General features: G+C 40.9%; 1 protein-coding gene across 6 annotated transcripts in view; it reads left to right on the forward strand.

Annotated features, from left to right (window-relative positions):
* The window catches only part of LOC307194945 (uncharacterized protein C12orf42), a 307,116-nt gene that overhangs the window by 244,772 nt on the left and 40,031 nt on the right, over window positions 1-22,313 (forward strand). For all 6 annotated transcript variants that reach the window (XR_013830674.1, XR_013830675.1, XM_079938427.1 and 3 more), the window contains 4 exons: window positions 788-1,482; window positions 3,152-3,434; window positions 4,645-4,775; window positions 12,030-12,130. The gene's annotated coding sequence lies outside the window, so the exon portion shown is untranslated. The remainder of the gene's footprint in view (window positions 1-787; window positions 1,483-3,151; window positions 3,435-4,644; window positions 4,776-12,029; window positions 12,131-22,313) is intronic.

Below are 22,313 nucleotides of genomic sequence, written 5' to 3' on the forward strand. Positions count from 1 at the left end.
TTTAGGAGATCCAAGCGTTCCCGTTTTTGTTGTAAAACATCTCTCAAAGAGGAAATTTCCTGGGTTAAGGCCATCTTAGCCTGTTGAAGGGGATCAATCAGGGGGGCAATGGGAGCAGGGGCGCTAAAGGCAGGCATCTGATGAGGAGTATTATAAGATGGTGGAGGCTTCAAAAGGGGGAATCCCCAGGGATCATCATTGCGATGATAACGAGCAGCCTGCTCATCGAGAGTTTCCTGATCTTGGGGGGAAAGCTGGTCATCATTGGGATCACCCTTAATAGCAGTAAGGGAAGGATAAATCTTTGGGATAACTTTATCATCTGTGGGATAATGATGACCGGTTTCTGGAATTTTTGGGAACTCTTCATTTGAACCCATATCAATGGTAACGGATGGACAAGCTGAATGGAGACGAGAGGCTGCTTTAAGAATTGTTTCCCCGGTCTCTACAACCTTTTGGACATCGGGGTCAAAAAAATGACCCATGAGAATCTCCCTAATTAAATTCCAATACGAAAATGCAGTCACAGGCACTTTAGAAGGCCCAAAGGTTTGATAATAATCATTTAAACAATTTCCTACACGATTCCAGCATTTTTTATCTATTGTCCCTTCCTGTGGGAACCATGGGCAAACATCAGACAAGAACATAAAAAATTCACGCAAATCTTTTTTCCTAGCCTTAATCTTCCGCATCTTGAGGGAATCCTCGATCCCCTGAAGAAAGAGTTCATGGGAACTCAATTCCTGTCCCATATTTATAGCTCCGCTTACCTTATCCTCAGGTCACGACTGCCGAAGGGCGGCCAGTCCTCCGGGGACCTAATCAAGCTGCACTTTCGAGTAAGTCTCGCGGCGGCTCAGTGGGTGCCTGGCCAGGCGTTCGTAAGCGTGCTACCTCCGTCAGGATCCGTTCCTCGAGCCCCACGTTGGGCACCAATTGTGTACGGCCCCGGGCGTCCCCGGGAGTCCCGACCAGCAGGACAAATCCTTGTGAGTCCGAGGAGGAACCTGTGGGGGTTGAAAAAAGGGGGAAGGGCAGGAGACGCGAAAGAATGGAGGCAAGACAGAATCCTGATCAAGCCTCAAACTTTTATTGCTGCGGTAGCTGTATTTATACACTGCAGAGAAAGGGGGGCGGGATTCAGAATGAGGGAAGTACTTGGCTAATCATCATTGGTGCTGCGTGCGCGGGCTTTCATTTTAGGCGCGAACTTCTATCTCATAAATCAGGAAGAGAAGCAGGGTGTCGGCCATCTTCTAATGGCGAAAACTTCTTGGCTCCCAACACAGAGCGAAGAGTAGATCAGAGTGGAAGCAAGCAGTCCAGCTTGGAGGCCGTAAAACTGTGGTCCAGGAAAAGGATGGTGGTAACTTGGACTGAGATAGCAGTTGTGGAAATGGAAAAGTGGACAGATTCCGCTAGTATCGGACACCAGCTCTCGTATTCTTTGTCAGCACCTCACTCCGTGCCCACGTGGTATGCTGATTGCAGGTCAAGGCACAGGCTAAAATGCTAGGGGACTTTTTCAATTCCAGATGGCAATTTAAAGCATTATTTTATGTTAAATAAAAGATAATATGAAATCAAATGAAATATTCATATGACATTTTAAAACCCAATCAGTAGACTTGGAAGACATTTTCTACTTAGGCCAGGATCCTTTGGGCTCTATCTCCTGGTTTCCCTGGGTATATGTGTGTGCACTTGGCATTTGTCTCTGAGAAAAGAGGTATTTCTATGGAATAACTTGAAAAATATGGTCTTAAGGTGTTACTAAGCCCTCCCCCAGGGTGGTTTCCCCATGTAGAGCCTCTGTGACGTGTCCACATTGCTACAGTGAACAGACAGAGAGGGACATGTTCCGTTTTTTCATCAGTAAGGATACCTATTATGCCTGCTCTTTCATGTGACAGATGAGATAGGGCAGCTCAGCCATATGCTGACTGACAGATGCAGGGTGCCAGTCAGAGCCCAGCATGTGGACAGAGGTTAGCCATCCACATCTGACCCCAGCGTCATTCATCAAAACTGTCCTTTCCTTCCATATGACTTCCTTCCATATGTGATTTGTCAAGGTCTGAAGATAGAGCTCATCTTGACAAATCATATAATGCTTGGTCTGTAATATTATGTTCTTGGGCTTTTTTGTTTCTCTTTTTTCTGAGTGGAGCAAAAAAGAGTTGATTTTTGAAAAGCATATTTTTATCTAGTGGAGGAAAAAATGATTTCTAGAAACATATTTTGAAGTGAGCTAGTTTCATTCTCCTTTACCATAGAAAAAGACCCAATCAATAATCAAAAATGCTTCTGAGGCTTACCATAGAAAGTTTTCCCATTTTTGTTCTTTTGTAAACAAATGTATCATCCAGCCAAGGGTGCATTCCAGTGAAACGAATGAGAGAGACCTGAGAAGCTGACTTAAACCTAAGGTGTATCCTGGGTACCTACTAGAGTCAAGTCCAGCTGAACTCAGCCACGCCCAGCAGACCCACAATCCAATCTATAAGCTGGAGAGTGAAAAATAAATACTTATTGTTGTAAAACGTTGTGAGCGGGGTTGTTTGTTACCCAGAATTGTCACAGTAAACCTGACTAATACATGGGCTGAAGTGGGGTTTATTTTTGATGACTTTGACCAACTTGAGGAATATTGGTCAGGCTTTTTGTAGAATGTCCCCCCATTAGGGTTTGTGTGATGTTTTTGCTCATGATTAGACTGGGGTTTTGGGTTTTGAGGAGGAAGATCACAGAGGTAAAGTCCCATTCTCATCACGTCATGTCAAGAATAAATGCTGTCGCCATGACTTATCAATGTGGAGGTTGACCTTGATCACTCAGCTGAGGTAGTGTTTGTCAGGGGTCTCCACTGTGAAGTTGTTCTTTTCATCCCCCTTTTTGTACTGTACCCTTTGGAAAGAAGTCACTATGGGCAGCCCACACATAAGAGATGGGAATTTATGGTCCACTGTTTTGGAATGATTGTCATTTTTATGTTTTTACTGGTGTAAGTTACTGATGTTTTAATTGATTTTATATGCAACAACCTGCTTGAAATTTATGAGTTCTAGTAGTTTTTTTGAATGTATTGGGTTTTTATCATAAATCATATCATCTAATTATGAATTTTTTGCCTTTTCTCTTGCAGCCCTTATATCTGATTTTTAAAAAATGTTCATGTTGGATAAGACCTTCAGGACTGTATTGGTCAGCTCTCATTAGGTTATGATATGATAAGAAACACTCTCAAATCTCAGAGGTTTCCAAGATCAAGTCTTAACTTCTTAATCGCACCTACCCATTGGTGACAGTTGGCTATGGTTGGCTGCAGTCCTATCTCCTTTCTTCTGCGATCCAGTGGAAGAAGCAGCCCCTGTCTGAGAAATGGCCTTCTGATGGCAGAAGGAAAAGAGCAATTGCAGAATCACATGGTAACTCTCAGAGCTTCTGTTGGATGTGACATGGCCAAACTTGATAGCCATGACCTGGGAAGTCTACTCTGCTAAGGGGAGGGTCCCAGGGGAGAGCTGTCTAGAGATGGACTTAGTACAGAGGACAGGGGATAATTAGGAAAGGTATTATAAGCTTCCACAGACACTAGGGAGAATGATAATGAGAGTAGTCACCCTTGTCTTTTTCCAACATTTAAGAAAATGACTGAAATTTTTTTCATTAAATATAATGCTTGCTATAGGTTTTTGGTAGGTAGCTTGTTACCATGTTATAGAAGTTCTCTCCTATTTGTAGTTATAACTTTTTAAAAATATTGGCTTGGTATTGAAATTCATTAAATTTTTTTCCAATATATACTGAGGCGAACATGTAATTTTTCTCCTTTAGTCCATTAACATGAATGGAATGGATTTTTTAAATGTCTATTTATCTTCACTTTTGGAAAAAAAACTACTTGATCATGATACTTTTTTTTTTTTTTTTTTTGCGGTATGCGGGCCTCTCACTGTTGTGGCCTCTCCCGTTGCGGAGCACAGGCTCCGGACGCGCAGGCTCAGCGGCCATGGCTCACGGGCCCAGCCGCTCCCCGGCATGTGGGATCTTCCCGGACTGGGGCACGAACCCGTGTCCCCTCTGTCGGCAGGCGGACTCCCAACCACTGTGCCACCAGGGAAGCCCATGATACATTTTTTATTTTTTAACATTTTTATTATTTGGGATTTTTGCATCTATTTTATTAAATAAAATTAATTTTTTTCTTCTTATATGTCTTTACCTCATTTTTGGTATAAACTCATAGCCTCACGAAACGAATTGGACTCCTTTCCATATTGTTTTGTGCTTTGGAACAGTTTATTTAAGATCAGGATTATTGATTCTCTTGAAGTTTGGCATAAAACTATCTGAGCTTAGGGCTGTTTTGTAGCGGAGGGAAAGGATCTTAGGCATATAATTTCAATATCTTTAACATGTTGGTGCATTAGTTTTCTTTTTCTTCCTGCATCAGTATTGGCTCTTTACATTATTTTCCAAAAAACTTATGTGTTTAATATAGGTTTCAAAATTATTGGTATATGGTTATTCATGATATTCTTGTATAGTTTAAAAGATATGTCTTCTTTTCTAATTCTCTTAACTTGTTTTCTTTCTTTTTTGTCAAACTTTCCAATACAATAATTATTCCTGAAGCTTCTGGATGAAATAACCATAGAAACAAGTTGCTTCTGTTTGGATTATCAGCCACTGGAAAATGGAAATGTAGAAGATGCTGATAAAAATATAGAGTTGGAATTTAAGGATTGAAATCCAAGTGAACTTAGGTAAGGCATTTACTTTAAATTAAAAAAAATAAACTATAGATGGGAAAAAAGTGATTATTTTTTCTCCAGAGACCATCTCTTTTCACATGAAAGAAAACTCTAAAATATGCTAAATGGAACGGAGCAGTTAATTTAGAACCGAACAGTTAAGATATCAGGAGGAAAGAGAGTTCAATCTTGGTGTATCAATTAGGAGCTTGGAAACTAAAGGAGACCAGTTTCAAACTGAGCATAAAGTGTTTGGCTAGATCGAAAGAATAGCAGCTGGAAACTTCCGTTTATCAGATTTGAAAAGGCTCTAATTCTGTTTTTTCAGACCGCAAATGCTAAACCTTGAGAAGGATTCATTTACTCCGTCCAAATGAAAATATGGTTTGAAACAAGCTCGTGCACACACACACACACACACACACACACACACACACACCAGGAAAACAAACATCTTTTTCTATGCCCAGAAGAACGAATATATGAAAAACCAGGTTCCAAATCAGCTACAATGAGAAAGGGTAGCAAATGGCACCCAAGAAGAAGGATAGCTCTGTAAGCGGAGAAATGGAGAGCCCTAACTTGAGCATCTTAGGGGAAAGAGAAAAAGTATTGAGCCCTTCGTATATACCAGGTATTAAACAAATTGAATACTCACTACAACCCAGGGAGGTAGGATCTTTTTGTCCTCAGTTTAAAGATAAGACTCAGTCTAAATGAATCCGAGATTAACTATCTCATATGTAAAGGACACAAGAGCGTCTCATTGGAGACAGTCGAGGATGTGCTTAACCGCACAGACATTGCAACTACTCTAAGCTAGAATCCTGCTCTGCTGTTTGACAGCTGTGTGGCCGTGGGTACATTACTTAATATCCCTGTGTCTCAAATTATGTTCCTATAAAATAGGACTACTAACAGTACCTACCTCCTAGGGTCCTTGTGAGCATTAAATAATTGAATACATGATAAAGCATGTAGAGTGTTTTCTGGCCCTGAGTAAGCTGTGAGGAATATCTTATCCTGAGTCTGGGAGGATTTTTCTTGACCCTGGACAGCATATTGAATACACACCATGAGGGTGTAAAAAATATCATTTCTTTCTTCTTTCCAGACTTTAACTTTCCTAGTTCAAAGAGCCAGTATCCGGAGGAATTCTGCAAGTGTGTTAGTCTGAAACTGCAGATATATTAATGCTGCTTCAGACCCATGAAATTATCATATAAGACACAAGCGCTTCTCTTCCCCTTCCCCTTCCCCTTCCCCCTCCCCTCCTCATTTTCTTTCTTCTTCTTTTCCCTAATTTCTGGTTCCTTAAAGTAATTTAATTATCCTATTCCCATACCACCTCCTTATTCTTAGTCTTAGACCTTTAGACACAGCATCCTGTATATTAATAAACTAGACAGATTTTTAGTCATGATATTAGGTATTAAGGAATCTAGACTTTTCATTTCATAGAGGAGAAAATATGCCAGGAGAGTTAAATGATGTGCTCAAGATTGCCGGGTTGGTGATGGAGTTAAAATTACAGTTAGGATGTGTCCTCTAGCAGAGTGGCACACTCTCCATTACAGTAGAGTACGCCCAATATGTAATGCTGTGTTTATTTTTAAACTATTAAAAGCAATCATTGATGTCCATTAAATATTTATAGTTTTAGTTAGTATATTATGTACACAAAACACATTCTTATTCTTCTGTTATTACCTTTTTTTCTTAGTGGCCCTAAGTGGAAGAGGAGAGTCATACTCTTTCTCTTATCAAACTGAACCTGGGCAAGGCTTCCCAGTGGTCACCCAATGGGTCGCTGGTGGATCTAAGCTGGAAACATGAATTCCAGCTCCCAGATGGTCAGAGACTGAGTCACACCAGCACAGAAGGAATGACTAATGTCCTAACAGCTAAACATCATCAGGTGTTGGAGGTGGAACAAAACAACCTGTGTTAAAAATATTCCTCTGTTTCGTGTCTGCCGGGAACACGCAGGTAGCATAAAAATACACTGGAACAAATGAGCAAACGAGACTTTACGTGTGCATATAATGCACTTGTGATTTATTGGAAGCAGAGAGCCTGGAAAAGTACTTAAAGAGAAGGCACGCTTGGGTGACAGTCAGGAGACGGAGAAGGCAGGTCACACGCTAAGCTGGTCAGGAGGCCTGCACCGTCCTTCTCACTGTGGCCTCTCATTAGCTGTGTCCGGGGAACTAAGTTACTTACCTCCCTGGGCTTTACTTTTCTCCTGGATATAAGGAGGAGTTCAGACTCACGGGTCTCTAAACTCTCTTTAGAGAAAGAGACTTTCAGTGATTCAAGGTCTGCAGTTCTATCTCGTCTTGACCTTACATGATTTCCTATGAGTCGATTTGCTGTAGGAAAATGAACCCCACTGCATGCAGTCTCCGTGTCAGGTGTCAGAGGCCGTGCATTAGAATATAAGGGTGCTTTTTATTGAAAATGCATTAAATGAGATCCAGTTTTCAGAACAGTTTCTCACGAGGGGCAGTTCAACCTAATGGCTGGCTGCACAGGCCTCAGAGGCAGACGCCTGGGATCGTTGCTGACGAGCTGCGTGGTCTTTAGGAATGTGAGAGATGGCTCCTGGGCCTGTCTGTCCAGTGGGCTGCTGTGGGGATGAAGTGATTCAGCACAGCACTCGGCACATAGCGAGCACTCAGTGTTCTTGGCATCCCCTTCCTTGGTTTAAACATGGTTAAACTGAGCAGACTGGCTGTGTCTCTTTTAAGGTCAACACAGTCATGAGGCCCGGAAACTAGATATAACACAGTCACGGTCAATGTTTTGTCCCAGAAGAGTGTGTTCCTCTTCTTACCTGTGCTTGTTCCACGGCACTGTCTAAAGCCACGCTCAAATGAGTCGTCCTATGCCCATACCACCTCCTGTTCTCACCTCTTAGATCTCTAGACACTGCCTCCTGAATATTAATAAGTTCAACAGAGGTACAATCATGAAATTAGAGAGTCCACACCTTTCACTTCATAGGTGGGAGAATGTGCCAGGACAGTTAAGTGACGAGCCCGGAACAACACAGACTTGCTGGTGGAGCTGAAATTGTGTTGTTAAGACAAGCCCTCCACATGAGGGTGGCAGGCAATGCACCGTGTGGCCAGCATTCAGTGCTGTGTTTATTATGGAAAGAATTATTTTGAAAAAGGTATCAAAAGGTATTGGCACGGTGGAAACCAATCAGACCATTGCCATGCACGTCCTGGTGGTAAGTGTCAGGCACAGAATTTGAGTGGGGGTCCGTAGGCCATGAACGCCCGCATCCTCCAGCGTCCTTTCTCTTCATCGTGGTCAGAGCAGTCCAGCCTCGTGGTCATTCTACTAGAGCTTCAGTTTACTTAACCCTTTCTAAGGACTAGGCACAGTTCTAAGTGCTTTCCTTACTCTATCTCCTTTTCTCTCATAGAAATCCAGTGAAATAGGCATTACTGTCTCCATCTTACAGATGAGTAAACCGAGGCTCAGAGACAGTGTCTTTCTGGAGTCACCCAAGTGGTAAGGGGCAGACCTAGCTGCCCAGCAGATGGGTCTCTTTCCTCTCTGTTGCACTTTTCTGTTCTCACTCTGATTCAAAGCCACAGTCTAGGGCGGACACAAGGGAAATGTAAAGAGTGGATCTGGTCTCACCTCTGTGGGAAATTGCATCTAAACATTGTATCTTCCCAAGAACGACTATTTCAATGTGGCTTATTTGTCTGGTTGTTGTCGTTAATCAACAACTGATTATCAATTTAGAGTGCAAATGACAGGTGTAGGTGCTGAACCCCAAATGGAGAGGAGCCCACCCAGCACCCAGCCTTTCAGGGCAGGCCACTGTGGCTTGCATAAAGTTACACAGCTCTTCTGTGACACATAATAAGGTGCCGTCCTGCTGTTTAGAGCTGAGAGAGAAAACAAACAAACAGATAAATATTTCCGGAATTACTGCTTTGTCCCTGGCCAAGCAGATAATACAAATCATATTTCTGGGTCTTTGTTTTTGTCTTCTGTTTCATAATTCTTTGCTACCTTGCTTTGAGAAACTGTCAAAATTATCTCACTCAGATATTGCCATAACTGAAGAATGGCAACAAGTTTAGTTTTGATAAAGTGAGAAATGGTTACAACTCCTTTTATTTATCATCTGACATGTTTTGGATTTCTTTTCATTCGTAAGATCTAGATATTGCTAAATGATTATTAACGGAAAACCGATAATCAAAATCTAATCTGAGGTCCTCTTTAATTTTTCAAAACTCTGTTGAAATTTTTTTCTTTTTCTCTCTCTTTTATTTTTCTTGTTCTTTCTCTCCTTTTCTCTTTCTTTTTCTCTTTCTTTCCTTCTCTTTCTCTCAATCTCTCCCCCACCACTGTCATCTAGTAGAGATGCTATCTATTCCCTTTGTGTATGGTGAACTCCTACTGATCTGCGGCGGGCCGCTTCCGACCAGCAGAATAACGAGCCGCCACACGCAAGATTCTTCTCGTATCACACTTTATTGGAGCACAGCTTGGTTGAAGAAAGATGGAAGGAAGACCCCGCAATCCTATAGCAGTCTGCTTATATAGGGATTAAGAACATGTGTCGCTCTGTGATTGGCTTTCGCCGATGGTGCGATTTGTGAGCCAGCATCGGATAGGTCGCTACTTTAAAACCTCATTAGTATACTTAGCGCAAGCGCAGTGGCCACAGGAAGGATGACTCAGCTTATTTCAGCTTCCTGCCGCGTAGCAGTTAGCTGACCGCGCCCTACATCTCCCCCTTTTTTATTTACTAGAATCACCAAGCAGAATGTAGCCCGTAGGAGGGCAGTTTTCTGTTGGCATGTCTGAGGCACCCTCCTGCGTGTAATGCCAACAAGGGCCGCAGGGTGCAAGGGCTGCCTCAGAATAATGGCTGATTCCCTATAGAGGTGCAATGGCGACAAGGCCTCTCTGTGCAAGGGCAATCAGTACAATGGATGATTCCCTATAGAGGTGCAATGGCAACAAGGCCTCTCTGTGCAAGGGCAATCAGGACAATGAATGACTCCCTATAGAGGTGCAATGGCAACAAGGCCTCTCTGTGCAAGGGCAATCAGGACAATGAATGAATGACTCCCTATAGAGGTGCAATGGCAACAAGGCCTCTCTGTGCAAGGGCAATCATTTCGAATTATTCAGGGCGGAGAGCCAGGCTGCGGGAGAATCTCCTTCATTAATAGCCAGAAGTGCCTGAGTGAGCAGGACCCTATCTCGATGTGCCCTGATGCGCACACGACAGACCAACCAGAGACACAGCATAATCCCAAATACACAGCAGACTCCAAAGATTCCTACCCCCACCCACTCCCCAAAGAAGGAAAAGGCAGAAGAGAGCCAAGAGGCAAAATCTCCAAAGGCAACGGGCTCCAGCCCGGCAGCACTCAGTTGCACAATTTGAATAATCCTTTGTGGAATTCCAACTAATACAAAGACTTCGATTAAGAATCATCAGGAACATCCAGCTCAGCATCTTCTCTGAAGTTTTCTTCAACAATTCTCGTCAGTCTTGATGGCACCCAGATCGGATCTTGATCCGACGGTTCACTCCGTGTGTCGAGTTCTGAATCGGTCCTCCATGCAGGGCGCGAAGTTCCCGGGTTTCGGCACCACTTGCGGCGGGCCGCTTCCGACCAGCAGAATAACGAGCCGCCACACGCAAGATTCTTCTCGTATCACACTTTATTGGAGCACAGCTTGGTTGAAGAAAGATGGAAGGAAGACCCCGCAATCCTATAGCAGTCTGCTTATATAGGGATTAAGAACATGTGTCGCTCTGTGATTGGCTTTCGCCGATGGTGCGATTTGTGAGCCAGCATCGGATAGGTCGCTACTTTAAAACCTCATTAGTATACTTAGCGCAAGCGCAGTGGCCACAGGAAGGATGACTCAGCTTATTTCAGCTTCCTGCCGCGTAGCAGTTAGCTGACCGCGCCCTACACTGATCCTCTAAAACCCATCTTGGACTTACCCCAATCCATACCCACAGTGAAGAGCTGCTTTTCTGTGTTCACATAGTACTTAGATCATGTTTCTGTCAGAGTGCCCACCACATTGTATTGTAAACATTTGTTGCCAAATGCTAATGGATCACACGGCTCCCCTGGTCAGAGTCCTTTAGGGATATCTCATTAATTTCAGAATAAATTCCAAACTCCTTAATCTGAAATCCAGAATCCTTTGTGGAGAGCCTCTCCTGAGAACCTCTAGTTTCACATCTTGCCATCCACACTTTCATTCAGAAAGCTGGAGTGTTGAAAAGGGCTATGTTGCTCACCTCTACATCTCTAGCTCATTCTTTCCCCAGTGCCTCGAGTAACTACCCACCTCCGACTCTCCCAGTTCAGATGTCACCACTCCTGGAAGCCCTTTCCTGAGCCTGCCTGGCTCTCCAGGGGCCCTCCATTACACTCCCTGTATCATTACCATATTGCTGACCACACTGCCCTGGATTTGTTTCTCCCCAACTAGACCATGACTTCAGAGGGGCTGGGTCTTCCATCTGTATATCCGTAACACCCAGCTGAGTGCCAGGGACTTTTTAGTTGCTCAATAAATCCTGGTTGAATTTCATAAATTAAGAACAGCCATGGCCAATGGTGATTCCAGTTGTCATTGCGTGAATATTAAACACTGAATTATAAACTTGGATAGCAGAAAAGATAACCTGTAGGCAGGAGATGTTCACAGAACAGACTTATTCCAAAAACCGTGATTATGATCATTACTATTGTTAGTTTTTAATTCTTCAGAGTTTTGGAGGGTGAAACACAATCCGAGCACACCTCTGTTCAGTTTGGCTTGGGGAAGAATGCTTCCTGGGAGTTCAGCCCAAAGTTATGCTACAAAGTGCAGGTCCCTCCCAAAGAAAGCTGCAGCCACACTGCACCTTTGCGTTACCGTGTCATTTGTCTACTTAGGCCATTTATTTGCTTCCACTGATCAGTTCTCCCTCAACTACGATTTAGTATTTGACCTCAGCAAGTGTAATATAATATTTTGAGGTTGTGTACGGTTGTTTTAAAACAGCACTTCATGTTGCAGGTTACAAAACTAACAGAGACCCTTAAAATACCACCAAGATAATGAGGACAAAAAGTAAACACCTCTGAAGTTGTAGTCAGAAGTCATTTCCCTCCGCGTTTCTGGTTACTCTCCCTCTTAATTCCTGGCAGCCCTGCAATCGTAGAGCTCTGGTCGCCAGCACCAGTGGTAATTTATCATCTTTCTTGGCAGGCTTCCTGCTTCATCCTGCACCTGCCTTCTTGAAAGAAAACAAGACATCAGATACTTATTCAAATAATGGAATAGCTGATCAACTAGGTCTCCGCACAATGGTGAGTTATCCATGATAAAAGAACAACTTTTTCATGCGTTATATGTGACATATGCATCCTTTCTCTTAAGATTTATGAACCCATGACTATTAGTATTGTTACTATAATCAAACCTTTTACAACCTCACTCTGAAGCTTAAACTTATTATCAATTGGCTGCTAGAGGGGAGTCAATCCATTTCATAAGTGCTTAAACACCTGCACTCTCTTTGGATCAAGGCGGAAAAAAATCAATACCAAGTCCTCATTTTTCTCCAAGTATAATGCAACCAAATCTTGCTTACAAGTTCAGGAGGACTTGTAATTCAGACAGCCACACTTAAAAGACATTGTGACTTGATCGTGAGTGGTGGTGTTTCTTTTTAAAATTACTTCTTTTTTTAAATTACTGAATCCTAATGAAAGAGCAGGACACTAAAAAATAAATGAAATAGGTACTGCTACTACCATTTAGAATTAAGTCCCCTGTGTGTTTGTGTGTGTGTGTGTTCTGTAGCAAACAGTTATTATGTACCTGTTAGATGTGATGCCAGTCCCTGAAATAGGCAGGGGTGACTGAGACAAAGGCCCTGCCGTCAGGACACTCTAATCTATGAAAGGATGAAGACATTTAAACAACTTGCTCTAACAGTTATATAAAATAACAGAATAATTTAGAATAATTCATTGCTGAGTATAGGGGAAAAGAGAAGAAAGAAAAAAATCGAAGGAAAAGAACGAAAAAGAAGATAAAAGGAATGGATAGTTTATACATGCTTGTTGCTACTATTAGGCTGGAGTTCCACTTCGATGATCACATTTGATTTTTGTAATATGTCATGAAAACAGAGGGGAGTATAAATATTCTTAAAGGCTATCAGTTCCTTTTTTGTTGCATATTTCTCCTTTGTTTTTTTGAAAAGATATTTCAAAATGCAGAAAAGCAGAGTCTAATAGAGGAAGAACTGTTTATTCATCAGAAAGAATTAATTAAAGTTCACCTTTTGCCCCTTCTGCCTTGTATTTTATTTAAATAACATAAATAGAATGTTGCAGATAAACTTAAAGTCACCTCAGTTCCCTTTTCCCACCCTACTGCTTACCTTCCTGGATCTCTAAAGGTAACAACCCCTTCCTGAACTTAGTGTTTCTAGTTCAGTTCACGTGTTTCTAAGTATACCCCACTCGCTTACTCCTTGGGCTTTTGTCATCTGTAAAAAGAACGTCATTAAAACTAGCTGTCCTTCCTATCCCCTGGGGCTTTTTTTTTTTTGCGGTACGCGGGCCTCTCACTGTTGTGGCCTCTCCCGTTGCGGAACACAGGCTCCGGACGCGCATGCTCAGCCGCCATGGCTCACGGGCCCAGCCGCTCCGCGGCTTGTGGGATCCTCCCGGACTGGGGCACGAACCCGCGTCCCCTGCATCGGCAGGCGGACTCTCAACCACTGCGCCACCAGGGAAGCCCCCATGGGGCTCTTTTGAGCATTGAATAAGATCCTGATGTGAAAGTGCTTTGTAAGCTGTAAATGACTATAGAAACATTATTTATTGTTATTTTTAGAAATAATTCTAATTCTTTTCATAAATAACCGCAATACCGCTTGCGTGCCTATGGTCGCATAAATTCATACAGGTACACATATTACAACTGTCTTTTGTTCCTCAGGACTGGGCCTTGATAGCTACCCATGTGAATGTGGGTTGCTAGAATAGTGCCTGGTCCATGCTGGGTGGTCCATCAATTTGTTGTTTATTGAATGCGTGGCCTCTCTGTTTCCGCGAGATGCTCAGCAATTTGAGGCAATATCTATCTTCATTGCTACTGACTCCTCCCTAGCTGGCACAGTGTTGGTGAATTGACTAGAACCAGATGTCCTTCCTTCCTGGAATGGATGATGTCTTATCTGAGACTATGCAGGAGGCTATGCATAGTCAGGCTTTGCATAGTGAAGGATGGATGAACGCGGCAGCTGTAGAATAACGAGAGAAAAAGCTGGTGATGCTGAAAACAGGTACTCCTGGCTTCTCCTCTGCTCTCTGTCGGCTTCCTCCTAGATTTGAATTTGAAAGTGTCCCTCATTAGCACCTCTCTCTTTTTTTTTTTTTTTTGCGGTACGCGGACCTCTCACTGTTGTGGCCTCTCCCGTTGCGGAGCACAGGCTCCGGATGCGCAGGCTCAGCGGCCATGCCTCACGGGCCCAGCCGCTCTGCGGCATGTGGGATCTTCCCGGACCAGGGCACGAACCCGTGTCCCCTGCATCGGCAGGCGGACTTTCAACCACTGCGCCACCAGGGAAGCCCTATTTTTCCACTTTTTACACCTGGTGTGCTGTTTGATAGTGTGACACCTGGTGACTGGAATTTTCTAGCTCTCCACCTGCTCACAAAATACGGTATTTCTTTAATCTAAAAATACTCTACTCTTCTTTTAAGATGTAGAAAAGAAAAAAAAAAAACAAATTAAAAAGTTTAAATAGTCAAATTAAGCAAGAAACATTCAAGATTAACCTGGGCTCCATCTGACGGCTGCTTTTGTTCACCGCCAGATCTAGAGAGGAAATGGAAGCGACAGCGCCTGCTTTGGCACATGCTTATCTTGACCAAGTTGACACTCCCTTGCTTTGGTGTTTTTTTTTTTGTTTGTTTTTCTGTTATTTCTTTGGATTTCTTCAGAATTTAAAAACCACAAAGGGATACAAATATCGCTCCTTTAACCGAAGAGAAAAAAAGTCTTGTATAAGGGGCTGATCAGACTAGATAACCTAGTAGAAATCTCCCACTCTGAGTTATTGGGGAGCAGAGTGCCTACACGTCCTCTTGAATGGTAGCCCTCGGCTGGACAGTCCAGGGCTGGGCCAGTTGCCTAATATAAAGATACAGACATAAATACAATCAGTCCGAGGATTTTGTTTCATGGGATTTCCTCCTTCTGTTTTGGGTATCTAGTGTTCAGGACTTTGGTGTCCTTTCCAAATGAAAATATATTCTTCTGTGTACTTATCGTGATTTGATCTTAAAGAGACCTCTTCAATAATGCACTTGTTTAATGCTCTTAGAAGCTTTTCATAGAAGTTCATAAAAGGAAGCCACAGTGTCTGTCTTCGAGGGGTGTAAACACTACTGCAGGTGATGTTGGTAAATTTGTCTGGGCAAAGATCGTGTCCTTTGCTTGCAAGGCTGGTAAGTTACCTGGTGAGAGAGGTGTTCCCACCAAATGCCAGTGAGAAGGATATCTGTTTAAGATGACCACGGTAGCCTTGATCAACAGACCTCCCAAGGCAAGAGGTTCAGGCATGGTGATAAATAAAACTGTTGCAGCAGCATGTGTCCTGTAAAAGTCAAAAATGAACAAATAAACCAGCCTAAGAGATTTCCAAACAGTGATGGTGGGTAGTGTATGGACTGTCTTTTCTCCACTGGATGCTAGCTCGTGCTCTCTCTGTCCCAGGTCCCCCACCCCATGTGAGTCTCAGTCCCTTAGGAATAATGTCCGCTAATGTCATTACATTCAGTGTCTTGACGGTGTCATCTGTAAAATAACATCAGTAAAACTAGTCCCCTTTTCCTACCCCACAGAGCTTTTTTTTAAAATTTGAAGTATAGTTGATTTACAATGTTGTGTTAATTTCTGCTGTACAGCAAATTGATTCAGTTATACATACATATACATTCTTTTTTAAAAATATTCTTTTCCATTATGGCTCATGACAGAATATAGTTCCCTGTGCTATGCAGTAGAACCTTATTGTTATCCATTCTATATGTAATAGTTTGCCTCCGTTAACCCCAAACTCCCACTCTGTCCCTCCCCCATGGCGACCACAAGTCTGTTCTCTATGTCTGCGAATCTGTTTCTGTTTCATAGATGAGTTCATTTGTGTTATATTTTAGATTTCACATATAATTGATACCATATGGTATTTGTCTTTCTCTTTCTGGCTTACTTCGCTTAGTATGATAATCTCTAGTTCCATCCATATTGCTGCAAATGGCACTATTTCATTCTTTTTTATGGCTGAGTAGCATTCCTTGCATATGCGTACCACATCTTTATCCATTCATCTGTGGATGGACATTTAGGTTGTTTCCATGTCTTGACTATCATGAATAGTGCTGCTATGAACATAGGGGTGCATGTATCTTTTTGAATTATAGTTTTGTCTGGATATATGCCCAGTAGTGGGATTGCTGGGTCATATAGTAGTTCTATTTTTAGTTTTTTCAGGAACCTCCATACTGTTCTCCATAGCGGCTGTACCAATTTACATTCCCACCAACAGTGTAGGAGGATTCCCTTTTCTCTACACCCTCCCATGGAGCTTTTTCTGAGCATCAAATAAGATACTGGTTGTGAAAATACTTTGTTAATTAAAAATTGCTACTGAAATAATATTTGTTATTATTTTATTATGTAAGTCTAAGTCTATTAGAATAGAATAGAATGAAATAGAATGAAAATATATAAGGCCCTTACCTGCCACTTTGGTAGAAGGCATACAGGGCAGGGACATTATCAGTCCTGTTTGTGCTAGTCTAGCACCTAGCATAGTGCACAGCACGTAGTAGGCACTAGATAAATACTTGCTGAAGGAAAACAAATGTTTCAAAGAATGAGTGACAGTGTTGCTTGGAGCCGTTTGCATAGGTAGCCGCATAAATAAGAGGGGGGCAGGAGAAACCATAGGAGATGAAACTAGTCATCCAATCAAACAAAAGTCCTATATGATCAGAGTGTGCTTTAGCTTCAGACTTTAATTTTGGAGTTATGAATAAACATTTTTTTTTTGCTCTTAAGTCCACTTGTTTTCTATTTTTCTATGGGTCAGGCCCTACAAATTCAAGTCTTTAAGTAAACCAGTCAAATCAAAAGATCAGATAACATGATAAGTTGTGGATTGTTGAATGGGAAATGTCAGGCTACAGGAATTTATAGGCTAAACTAGTTTGGAATGTGTGGAATGGCATTAAAACCCATTAGTCAGTCAGCTAATAAATATGTACAGAGGGTCTACTCTGTGCCTGGACGGTGCTGGGGACTGCGGCTGCCACAGTCCATAGGGCTTTTCCTTTGTCCTAACTGGATGGTGGCTCATTTCCTTCCTTAACTCTCTAGGACACAGTAGTCAAATGGGCAGTGTACTCTGAATTAAACCTCTCTTCTGACCATTTCAGCATCATCTATGGAGAATATTTGGTTCATTTTACAATGGATACCAATGACAATTCATTTTACAGCTGCAGTGCTGCAGCACATCTGTGACTTAAAGCCGGGTGAACCTTTTAAGTGTGGGTTTCCTCTAGGTATACGTTTTAGAAGCATCATCAGTCTCAGGTTTGAAGCTAACGATGCAGAACATTAAGTAAATATATTTCCAAGATAGGGTATGTTCTGGTGGTATGAGCTTCACAAAAACTGGTTTTTATGGAGAAGGGGAGGACAATGTTTTGCAAGCGAAAAGCACATGTTTTGCAAGTGAAAAACACAGAGGACATGTAACCCACTTCACGCCAGGTGGTAGAGGATGGGAGAGAAATTCCCATTCCTCCCTAACAAGGAATGGCCCCAGGAGACAGGTTTCAGTGAAAGGACAAAGTGAAGGAGATGCTCGAAGAAGAGGTTGGCCATGTAGAATATTTTGCTGCTGACTAAGCAGCCGCCCCCACCAGGCTGCAATGGAAGGGTTTGGAGCCATGAAGGGGTGTGAGAGATTGAGTCAGACTAGGGGGTGCACAGAGACATAGAGCAGAGTCTGGATTACATGGGATGACCTGGGATTACAAATAGTTATGTAGGGGCACGATGGGGTTCACCTTATGATCTCAAATGCAGGTTAGGGTGATAAGGCTGAGAGCGTGTGGCAGGGGACTCCTTGATAGGAATTTGTGAGTAGACTACCAAGGGTGTTCAAGTTCAGTCCAGAAAAGAATAACTGTGGCAAGGCAGAAGTGAAGAGATCATTAAAAAGTTTAAAATAGAGAGGTATTATGGCTTCACTTAAATCAACTCTTTTTTTTTTTTTTTCCCTGTCGGTGTCTGTTCAGTTTGGCCACCTGCTGGGCCTACCTTGACTAGTATGACAGTACTCCTTTTCACTCTCCTTAGTGTACATGCATACAAATTTGTTTTATAAAATTGGATACGCCGAAAAAGTAACAAAAGAAAATTAAAATCACTGATAATCTTATTACTCCAAAATAACCAGTTATGAGTTTAAGCCTATTTTGTTCAGACTAGAATGCACTACCACACACATCTAATTTCATTTTACTAAACTGAAATTAGACTGTGTGAAATTTTACCTTTTTAAAACTTAACATTATACTAAGTTTTGTTGCATGACTACACATCCTTTGAAGCTGTATAATATTCTGCCATGAGGTGTCACGTAATTTATGGTTAGACTTTTGATAAAAAGCCTGAAGTAGAGTCTTGTACCTGAATCTTTGTTTGTATCTCTGATGATTTCCCCAGGATGAATCCTTAAAAGTAGAATTATTGAATCAAAGGGTACAAATACTTTTATGTTTCTTGACTGTGATTATAAACATTCTTAATATAGGCTTATTTCTCTTCTATTACAGTAGAGTCACTGGGACAAGCAGCAACCAGTAACCATTTTCAGGTACAATAAATGGCATATTCTGATGAATTTCTCATCTATAAACATACTAGAAAATTTAAAAGTAACTTCTGACAAGGGAAAGTCCTGGCACCAAAGTCAAGAGACCTGGGTGTTACTTCCCACTGAGGCACCAACCAGCTATTTTCCTTAGGTCTGACACTACTTTTGCAAACTCTCGAAAAATTCCCTCATCGTCTCTAAAATCAGTGTATGGAATTAGTAACCCTCAAGGCTCCTTCTGGCTGTCAAATTCTATGATCTTATTCTGTGGAAAAAAATTGTTTTAAGAGAAATATAGTCATAATATGTTTCTGGCACATAGTACAAACTCAATACATATTTGTTGAGTGAGGGGAAAAATTAAAGTTACAAAATATGGTATATAAAGTAGAGTAAAATCTTTAAAATTTTTAATTAAACAAATTTAATTTCGCTCAAAGAATAAATTACTGCCTGTCTCCTCTGGGTGATAATCCGTGTTAAATTTTATGGGAGACAAGAAATACAAACAGAAAAACTTTGTAGAACTTTTACATGAAGAATCGCTTATGAATTTTGATGGGAGAATTTAAAAATAAATAGGAATTACTATAGCACTTACTCTTAAGGTGATTGTAATCTCATAGAGATAGTTTGTGGACCCAGGTGACATAGCTCAAATAAAATGGTTAAGAAAAAGTTAAAGGTGTAAATGATACAGCTAAGAAATTGTGTAAGAAAGTGTTATGCTTATCCCGAGTGCAATTCTTAAATTTCTTGAAGGCAGATATCAGAAGAAATAATATTCTATTTTTAGGAAAACTACCCACAGTTTTGTTAAGGTAAGAGAGTTCAGGGGACCACTAAGACAAATACAAAAAATACCTGAGTTTGGCAGTGTTACTAAGACCAAAGACATGCCTTCAAATGTACCACTCTAGTAAGGTGGCAAAACTCACCTTAACTTCTTGGAAATGGTTTCTGAAAAAGCCATGCAAAAGCAGATATGCGTTTGGGTACTTTGCCTAATCGCTATCTTCATATTTTGGCAAGGCTCTGAAGATCTCTTTGTTCACATTTAGTGAGAACCACATGATATTCAGCAAATTAATCTCCTGGATCTTGTTATTTGGGCTCTTGTCGCTTAATATTATTATTGTTAAGTTTTAATTTGCTCGGTCACCTTGTACTCTCCGCCACTGGTTAGCATATCCTCATTTTCCCAAAGAACACTGGTGTAAAAAAAACACTTACTTAAGACAGCCTTAATGCCCATGACTTAGAAGGTTCATTCAAAAGCCAAAAGAGCAGAACTAATATACAAAGCTTGGTGTATCTGGTTGCCTGGGCAAGTCGACTTGCCTTGCATATGTGAAGATATTAAATTCCTAACCAGTTAATTAAAAGAGCTTCTTCATGTGTCAGTGTAAGACCTGGTCCATAAACGGGGCATTAGGAGTTGACTCTTGTTTCAGGAAACAGCATCCTCTCCAAGTTTCTCACACTTTTAAAATTTTGTTTGTTTTTTAGCAGTGCCTGCTAGTCACCTGTGCATTTCTTGTCAGAAGACTAAAAATTATATTAGAAAATAAGGTTGACTTAGTTCTGTAAAGATGTTTTGGGGAGAGATGATTGGTTGGTTTTAATTAATTCAGATTATGCAGTTTTCCCTTTACTCTGATTTTAAGACTGAAAATGTACCAGTTCAGTTTCAAACAGAGCGATGACAATATTTTACAGAAAGACTGTGGAGGAGTAACTAAGAGACCAGGTGCTGCTGTTCAACAGACATAGATATAAGTCCCAGCTCCATTACTTCCCAGCTAATTGACCTTGATCTTGGGTAAATTATTTAATTCCTCCTACCCTCAATGTGCCAACCATAAAATGAGGATGATAACTGCACGTTCTTCATAAGATTGTTTCGAGGATTAACTACTGTAATTCATATAACATGTTCATTAGAGTGTCTGGATCATGATAAAGCCTCCAACAGCTATTATTATTACATTTGGCCCTGAGACAGAGGGATACCTGAGAATTTTTGAAGTGCTTTTGTGAATATTATTGCATTTTATCCTCAAATGAGAAAAGAAAGGTGGAGTTGCTAACAATGAGCCACTGACAAAGAGCAACACTGCAATTAACATCTGCCTTCTGTGCCAGAAGTTTTCTACTCTGCCTTAATGGATAGTCTTAAAAAAGCCTATATGGAAACTGAACAGTCTGAAATTTAAATTTATTTTATGTATAACAAGGTTATGATTCCAGGAGACTAGATCCAATTCCAGTTCAAGATCTTAGAGTAGTGAAATCTGAGTCCTGACAAAATACTTGATTCCAGACTCTAGAACAGAGTCGACTAAAACAGTTATGACTCAGGGTTCAAATTCTCATCTACGTGTTTCTGGATTCTTTGACCTATTCAATTGGTCTCTTGGTCTGTCCTGCTACCAAAACCACACTATCCTAATTGCTACAACTTTCTTAGGAATCTTGATGTCTGGTAGGGTGAGGATACTATCTTGTTTTTCAAAATTGCTTGGCCATTTGATCTCTCATGTGAATTTTAGGATCAGCTTTATGTCAGGTTTGAATTGAAATTATGTCAAATTTATAGATTAATTTGAGGATATGATACTTTTATGATGTTGAATCTTCTCATCCATGAACATAGTATATCTCTCCTTTTATTTCAATCACTTTTTGGGTCTTTGAACAAAGTTTTATGATTTTTTTCTTCATTAAAGCCTTGCATAGTTTCACTGATATTTGTTCCTAGGTATCATGTAGGTTTCAATGCTATCTTCAAAGGTATCTTGAAAAAATTATATATTCTGATTGTTTTTGTTGATATATCGAAACACAAATTTTTTAAACATTGATTTTTCTATCCAGAACTTTCTGCATACTTATTAGTTCTAATAGTTTATATCACCTCTTAGACTATCATGTCTGAATTATAACATTTTTCTTACTTTTCAGTTAGTATATTTTTTTCCCTTGCACTTTGTACTGGCTTGGAACACTGATATAATGTTGAATAGAAGTGGTGGTGGGACATCTTTGACTTGTTCATAATTTTAAATTGAATGCTTGATCACGAAATATACATTTGCTCTAGGTTTTTGATACATAACATATCTCAATCTGAATCCATATCATATTTTAAAAGTAGTTTACGATGTTTACATTATCAGAACATTTATCTACTACACGTTGTAGTCTTTCCTTCAAGCTTTTATTTAATTTTAGTCATTTATTCATTTCAGTTGCTTGAAACTTACTCTCTAGTAAGTTCCTCAGGAAAGGCCCAGTATGATGTTTCAATACATACTTTCAAATCTTCTTCTACTTTTTTTTTTTTAATTTTAAGAAAGTTTTCTGTTCTGTTTCTTGGCTTTGGTTTTATTCCTAAGGGACTCCTAATATCTGTATGTTAGATTATCTTTGCCCATCTTTGTATTTGTCACTTCCTCTTGAAACTTTAAAAAAGCCCATATTTCCTTTGATTTAAAAAAATTCCTGATGGAGGAACCAAGATGGCAGAGTAGAAGGACGTGCTCTCACTCCCTCTTGTGAGGACACCAGAATCACAACTA

The sequence above is a fragment of the Stenella coeruleoalba genome (assembly GCF_951394435.1).
Source record: "Stenella coeruleoalba genome assembly, chromosome: 11".
Classification (NCBI taxonomy): Eukaryota; Metazoa; Chordata; class Mammalia; order Artiodactyla; family Delphinidae; genus Stenella; species Stenella coeruleoalba.